Genomic DNA, 8,191 nt, shown 5'->3' with positions numbered 1-8,191 from the left:
CGGAGTGATGTACCCCAAGCGCATAAGGATGAATTAATCGATCGTATTCAGTTAAGAATTTTATACTTTGATGTTGATCATTAAAAATTTAGACTATATATAATAATTTATGAGTGATCACCTTGAGTTTTAATGGGCTATGCAGGGTGATTTTGAATTAGATTGAGACTTAGAGAACCATCGATTAACTATGACTAAACAACTTCGTAAGCATTTTAATGCCTTCCACCACCAACTGCATAAGATATATATGTCATATGGTTGCCATGATGAGGCATTGGCGACTGGGACTAGTTTCGTCAGCCCCCTCGTCTGGTTTAAGCTCTGTGAATGATGGGGTAGCAAGGCCTTCTAGGTATGCATTCTGGGTGTTCAATCCAAACCCAGACAAGTTGGGTAATAACTCCCCTAACCTGATTGGATATTTATTACTCTGTGTACTTAAGTTTAAATTGATGGTTTTTAATGGCAAAAAATATCAAGTAAAAATTGGGAGAATAGAAAGATACTGAAAATTAACCACACAACAGGTTGCAAATCCTTTATGAGGATGCTAGAATAGAAGGTATAAGGTTTGAAGTAAATTATTCCCTACACAACACATTTCCCATTTGTAAGCTCATATCATGGCAACCACACACTCACATAATGTTAAATATATGAGGTAGATTTTCCCGAAGGGGTATGTTATATCCCCATGTTTTCTCTCATATATGATCGATAACTCTTGTATATCATTTGAATGGCTAGTCATTTATTAGTTATTAAGCTATCCATGCCATATGTAACATATTATCTGATTGAATATGTTAAATGCACACATACCACACACATGTAGCGTGCTGAAAATGCAAATTTGGTGGACTTCTACAAGGAAACCCACTGGTCCAAGAAGAAAGATAAATTTGTGACACCTGCTACCGAAGACATTTATCTGAGTATATTCTAGCATAAATCTTATTTGTTAATTGCAATGATGGTTATATTTATCAAATTGAATCTTAAAAATGCATTATTAGGACATAAAAGTCCATAATCGGTTTATTATGTCCTATTGCAGAAGGATATGGTAGGAAAGCTGGATACTCTAGAACCAGATAAACGAAGTGACGAAGCAACAGCGGGTGTCTTCAAAGAGGTACTTGGGCATCGACCGGGTTATGCAAGAGGATTGGGAGAGATGGTGATCCCAGAGTCTACAAGACAACGCTCATTGGCATGAGAGAGAGAGAGAGAGAGAGAGAGAGAGAGAGAGAGAGTATATAGCTTTGAGTGAAAAACATAAGAAAGAGGCTGAAGCTTCCAAGAGTGAGATGGAGTCAATGAAGGCAAACATGCAGGTTATGATGGAGAGACAAAACAAAACCGATCGTATGTTGAGGGCCATCTTCGCTGTGTACCCGTCCCTCACTGAGTCTCTTGGAGAGACTCAATGAGGATATTTTTGTGGGAAAATATGGGAAGGTTTTTTTGTGGAATTTTTTGGTGCATTTTAGGCCTAAGATAGTGGATTGACAAGATATATATATATATATCCAATGGGAGGTTATATCTAAATGTTTTGTGGGAGCAAACTGGGTTGGGAAAGCAGATGTTTTGGCCTAAGATATATACTTAAATAGGTATGATAATATGTACAAACTTTATGAGATGATGTTAGGCCTCACTGAACATGAGTCAAACATGTAAGTATCTACGCCACCGCCTTCACTATACATATCGATTAGGTGTAGTGACATGCTTACCAACATTTGGTTGCTTGTTGTGCAGGCTAATTCTACCATGTATGTACTTGGTATGAATGGGAGGGGTCGGCTTACACCAGAGCCTAATACATGTCCTGGAATTTTGTAATCTTCTTCCTTGTGCATGTTATGTCATGATGGTACGTGCTACAAGTTTTTGTCTTATGCTTGACGCTCAGTGGATCCCAAGCACAAATTCACGGGAGGCTAAACAAGCAGGTGATGTCTTCATTCCCCTACGCAATCATATAACTAGTATGCACTTCTATCCAAATGATATGATCTTCTTGTAATTTTTATACATGATATACAAGTACAAAATTTGTGCTTCTGCTCGAATATAGATAGGCCTAATTTGGGTCGCATTCGGCATGGGACTGAACACAATTGTTTTGTCCCTTTCAATTGCAAGTTGTACTTCATGATCCAGGGGTGTTAAATGGAACATTAATAATGCATGCCATCCCCCTTTTTGTCAAATAAGAAAGCAACAATGGATGGTTTTTAAGAATTTAATGTGAGCATATTTGAACATTATATATTAATGGGATAGAAAAAAAAAGAAAAGAAAATATGTTCCTCCAAGACAACTTATAATGTTTCTTCACTAACTCCCTAAAAATGGCAAATATAATAACAAAGATTTTTTGTGGTATTTAAGGTTATGGGAAAAAAAACACTTATTTTCAAACATATTGTTATTATACGGTAATCAACATGTCATTCCCTCCTACGAGTGCTTGCATCTACGAGTGCTTGCTAGCTTTGCTATTGGGGTATATTCTACGAGTGCTTGCATCTGCTCTGCCCTCCTATGTAATTATAGGAGAGTCACTCACTCTCTCTCTTTCATAATTACAAGCACATAAATTGGGGTAGGACTGAAACAACAAGATGTTATATGCAAGCTCTTTTTGTCCATATAGGGTGATTAATTTACTGCACGTGGAGGGTTTTTGATGTTCAGATAATGTACTTGAGGAGCGCGCAAAGCTAATGCAGTAGGCCAGGCCGGGAGTTGTCAAGGAAAGGTGGTGGGGTGATGAGGAAGTTGTTAGAGAAGTTTGGAGCACTTGATTGGGTTTGATATTTGTGTTGTGTTGTCCACGTGGTTCTCTATTTTATTTATGAGTTTTTAAGTTACTATATGGGTAAGTGTTTCTGCTGAAAATGTCTAAACCAAGGAAATGGACAAACTAGATACCAAAGCTAGGCTGTCTTTGCAGAATTTGCCATGGCATGAGCTCATACGAAGTTGGCTAGATCAACTCTTGAAGGGTAAGCCATTTCGAGTGATTGATCATCAGTTTTGTTGTTTATAAGTCAGTGCATATCTAAAAATAGAATCAAATTTGTAAGATCCAATATTTTTGTTATAAAATACGCATTGTTTATGCCCAGCCAAGTATTTTTCAACCCAATGTATATAAGCTTGTTAATTAACTGGTATGTGAAATTTTTTATGTTGCTGTTTACTAGGGATTAACTAAGTTTAAAGTAAAGACATGAATAGCAGTATATAACTACGTATTGAAGAGAAAGGGTAAGGTTGGTTGATCATGAAGATCATTGATGATCATGCGCATGGCATGGAGGGGATTCTTTCATTTGCCTTTTGAGTTGTTTTGGAGTACTTTAATATATAATGTGGTCCTAATTGACTAATTAAATAAATCAAGTACCCAACAATTAATTGGCATAAATTAATGGGTGTTATCTTTATCCCGACACTTCCAACCCATGTTTCCGAACTTCCAACTCCTCTTTAATTAGATGCTAATTGTTGATGATGATGATGATGAAGAACATCTAGCTGCTAATTGGAGAGGATGATTTCACATGACTTAGTTTAGCTAATCAAAGCTCTGCTGCCCTTGATTGAGGAAGATGCAAATTAAAAAAATAATAATCCTTCATGAACAATTGTAAGCACATTTGGAATCATCTTCCTTAGCATGCATGTGGAAATCAAATACATGTACCACATATGATCTAATTAACAATTGGTTTTCATCATGTGTTTCATACAGATCATCATCATCTTGAATACCTATATATACTTCCATTTTAATACCTTTGTTAATTAGATTAACAATATATATAGAGTAAATATATACCCTACTGATATCAGTTCAAATAAATTAACTATAAGATTTGAAAATTGGTGTTAATTAATCCACACCACAGTACCGTTATAGATAATTTACTTTCGGAATATGTATCGTGATATAATTATTCTCGTTTAGTTATTAGAGTTTATTAATTACATATCAAATGTTCACATTTAACTATTAGCTAGCTAGCTAGAATTCATTAGGGGTGTAACCGGTCCGGTTCGGTCCGGTTTTGGATAAAATTTAGGACCGAACCGGTATGTACCGGTTTTGTATTTTTCAAAACCGATTACGCACCAGTTATCCTCCTAAACCGGTACTTCCGGTTTTACCGGTTTCCGGCCCGGTCCGGTCCGATTTTTCGGTTTTTTTAAAATGTAAGTTTCACAATTTTTTATTAAAAATTTGTTTATAAAAAAAAAATTGATTTAAAAACAATTGTTTTATACTTTTATTAATATATTAGACTATATAATAGTATTAATATTAGACTATTGGTATAGTTATAAGTTATATATTAGTATTTGTTATAAACTTTTAGTGATTTAATATTAACATTTTATGTAATAATTTATAAATTATAACAAGAAATTACTTCATATATGAATATATATAATTATATATATTATATATAAAAATTTCACATAAAAATTTATAATTATATATTATATATAAAACTTATATATATTAATATTTAATATATATAAAATATTTTGTATAAAACTTATATATAAAAATATTATTTTTTATTTTTTTTAATCAACCGGTCCGGTCCGGTTCGGTCCGGTCCAAAAAATCCTGGAACCGGAACCGGACCGGAATCGGCCGGTTTTTAGATTTTAAAAACCGGTTCCGAACCGGACCGGTTCAAAACCGGTCCGGTCCGGACCGGTTCAAAACCGGTCCGGTCCGGACCGGTTTTCCGGTTTGAATTTACACCCCTGGAATTCATCATGGTTCATGTACATGATTTATTTTCCTCTCTTGGTTTAGAATGTAAAGAAACTTTTTAAATAATATGGATACAAAAAATTTTTGCTATTGTTCATTAGCCCCTTTATGTTGAGAAAAATTGTCACTTTGGAGATTTTTACCTTGGATATTTCTTTTGCGTAGCGAATGTAGAAGGTAGTGTATATATACTTGTTAACCCTGTTTGTTGAAGGTGGATCTTTGCCGCTCAATCACCACGTCATTGCAAATCAATGATCGATGTGCGAAGTTGCGGATGAACTCCGCCCACCATTTGTTTTCATATTTGTTTTAACAGGTACATTTGTATTGTGGATGTTTGATCTGTACTTTAAACCTTGTAAGAGACATTAGCTGCTCCCATACATGTAGTACTTAATTGCCTTCCATTAATGCACCATATGCCAGTGTATAGTAACCTTAAAGGGCTGATGTATTGATGTATTGGCATGGATGAAAACTTGAATTTGTATGTATATATATATATATATATGCTATTATGGTTAATTACAAGTATTGGAAAGTACTATTTCATAATATTGTAAATGAGTTGGCGCAGGAAATTAGGTACCCATAAAAAAAATGGTGCATTTTGTATATTGGATTAGTACGAGGCTCAAAAGGCCAATTGCGGCGATTTCTAGTTTGCCGAGAATAAGCTTTACAAAACAAAACTGTTTTTTGCGGCGAATATAGTTGGACGCGAAAAACTAAATATGCCAAAAGTTTCTTTTTGCGGCAACAAAAAATCGCAGCAAATTATATATTGTAGTGAACTTTTTTCACTAGAAAAAAGTATTACGGCCATTGAACCATTCTCGACAGACTTCAAAATGCTGGCAAAAATATATTTCTGTGAATTTAATCACCGCGAATAATAATTGCAGCGATTTTTATCGACTGGAAAAATATTAATTGCGGTGATTTTTTACAACGCTAGAAATAAAAAGAAGCTATTTACGACAATTTTTGTGTATTCGATACGAAATAAAATGTTGCAAATACTTTTTCGCAGCACTATAACGTTGAAGTCCCAATGATATTTGCAGCGTATTTTATAATATTAGCAGCGAAAAAAATTGCTGCAAATAAACAATATTCGCGACGATTTTTGGGTTTCGCTGGCGAAACTTTTAAGTGAGTCAACAGTTGCGACGAAATTGCGGCGCAACATAATTCGTTGTAAAAGGTTATTTGCAGCGATTTTAAGGGTTATTTGTGGTGAATGTTAGCGCTACAAAATGCCCTGTTTCTTGTAGCCTAAATATTGGTTCAAAATGATTGTAAATTAGATAATACTGGTATTTTTTTTAATACAAGGACGGCAGCAGATAGGCTCTTGGCAGATAATACTGGTATTAAGTAAACATCTAGAGAAATGTTTTATCTACAAGATGATTTCGTAAAATTGTAAACTCACAAACTGACGTGGCTTAATTTAAAATTATTTTTATTGTAAAATAGATCTATCGTTTCGCATGATGACACGTTAGTTTGTATGAATTTACTTTTGTGAAATATCTTTGTATTTGTGGCACTTTTCAAACATGAAAAATGAAACGTTGGATTTTAGTCACAAATTTACTTAAGAAATCATTTTGTGCAAGTATAAGCATAAGTCTCCTAGTCTTACTCTTGGGAGGTTCTTTGGTACTTTTGGGATAGAAAAGAAGGAAGATCATGAAACTCCAAGAAAAGTACTTCCAACAAAATGGTGGCTTAATGTTACAAGAACATATTTTAAATTAGGGAAGGTCTATTGAGACAACAAAAATCTTTAGTAATGATGAGCTTAAAAAGGCCACCAACAATTATGACGAGAGTAGAGTCCTTGACAAAGCGGGTTATGGAACTGTTTACAAAGGTGCATTACCCGATTACAAAGATGTTACCTTCAAAAGGTCCAAAATTTGTGATAAGAGCCAAATCGAGCAATTCATAAATGAACTGATTTTGCTTACCCAAATTAATCATAGAAATGTAGTTAAGCTATTAGGTTGTTGTCTCAGAAGTTCCCTTACTCGTATATGAATTCATCACAAATGGGACTCTTTCTGACCATGTTCATGATATAAGTCGAGCTTCTTCTTTTTCATGGGAAAAACGTTTGGAGATAGCAACAGAAACAACAAGAACCATTGCATACCTACATTCTGAAACTTCTATGCCAATTATACATAGAGATGTGAAAAATACAAATATATTATTAGATGATAACCACACAACAAAAGGGACTGACTTTGGAGCTTCAAAGTTGATAGCTTTTGATCAAATGGAAATAACTACCTTGGTGCAAGGAACTCTTGGGTACTTAGACCCTAAATACTTCCAAACTGGCCAGTTATCAGAAAAAAAATGATGTGTACAGTCTCGGTGTTGTGTTGGCAGAGCTGTTGACAGGTGAACATGCAATTTCTTCCTATAGGCCTGAAGGTTATAAAAACCTAGCAATGTTTTTTGTTTATGCAGTTAAAGAGGATTGTCTGCTTCACATTCTTGAGGATCACATTGTCAATGAGGGTAATATTAAGGCATTAAAGGGAGTTGCTAATCTTGCAAGAGGGTGCATAAGGTTAAGAGGGGAGGATAGGCCCACTATGATGGAAGTGGCAATGGAGCTTGAAGGATTGAGAATTATGGAAAAGCATCCATGGGGAAAGGATAATCAAACCACAGAAGAAACAGAATACGTGCTCTGTACACCTGCAATCCCTTTCAACATTGATATTGGAGTTGGTTCTTCTGTAAGTGCAGTTAGTGGACATGATAGCAAGATAAACCAACTCTTGAAACCCCTAAAGGATGGCCGATAAGGAGTTAAGTCCACAATAATTGATTTATATAAATCAAAGAGATCCATTTATGAACTATTGTGTAATAATGTTGTAGACTACCTTATAAGATTATTCAGTACGTTTTTCTGGTTCTCCATCTTTTACTAAATTTCTGTAGTTGGATTTAACTTGCAACAGTTTTATTTTCCACCTAATGAACAAATAAGTTTGAACCCATCCCACAGCAAAGAGCCTACTTTTCCCTCGATAATTCTCCATTCTTGACAATTTAAGAATGTTTATGTAATAAAAGTTGTACAACTTGTACTGTCTTGCACAACGTACTGAGGGTTCCATGCTAAGTACTCTTTGCTTCCTAGGTACATTACATTAGCAATTAGCATCAATTAATTAAGTTAATTTGGCACTAATCCTGGCCTTAGCCATCAAGAAAGTTAGGAGAAAAAAGTTGAAAAAATGATTACAAAACTAAAACCAAACAACACATGAATAATAAAATGGGATATCTAGAGTTCAGGTGGCCAACCCTTGTCAAGAGGGTCTTCACTCCCTCACGGGGTGGCTC

The 8,191-nt window shown here is 34.9% G+C and overlaps 1 pseudogene; it reads left to right on the top strand.

Annotated features, from left to right (window-relative positions):
• Positions 1-1,066: 1,066 nt before the first annotated feature.
• On the top strand, positions 1,067-7,909 carry LOC121242406 (annotated as a pseudogene).
• Positions 7,910-8,191: the final 282 nt, after the last annotated feature.

Source organism: Juglans microcarpa x Juglans regia, chromosome 8D (assembly GCF_004785595.1).
Source record: "Juglans microcarpa x Juglans regia isolate MS1-56 chromosome 8D, Jm3101_v1.0, whole genome shotgun sequence".
Lineage (NCBI taxonomy): Eukaryota > Viridiplantae > Streptophyta > Magnoliopsida > Fagales > Juglandaceae > Juglans > Juglans microcarpa x Juglans regia.
The sequence above is the reverse complement of the archived record's forward strand: the minus strand, read 5'-3'. Positions and strand labels throughout refer to the sequence as shown.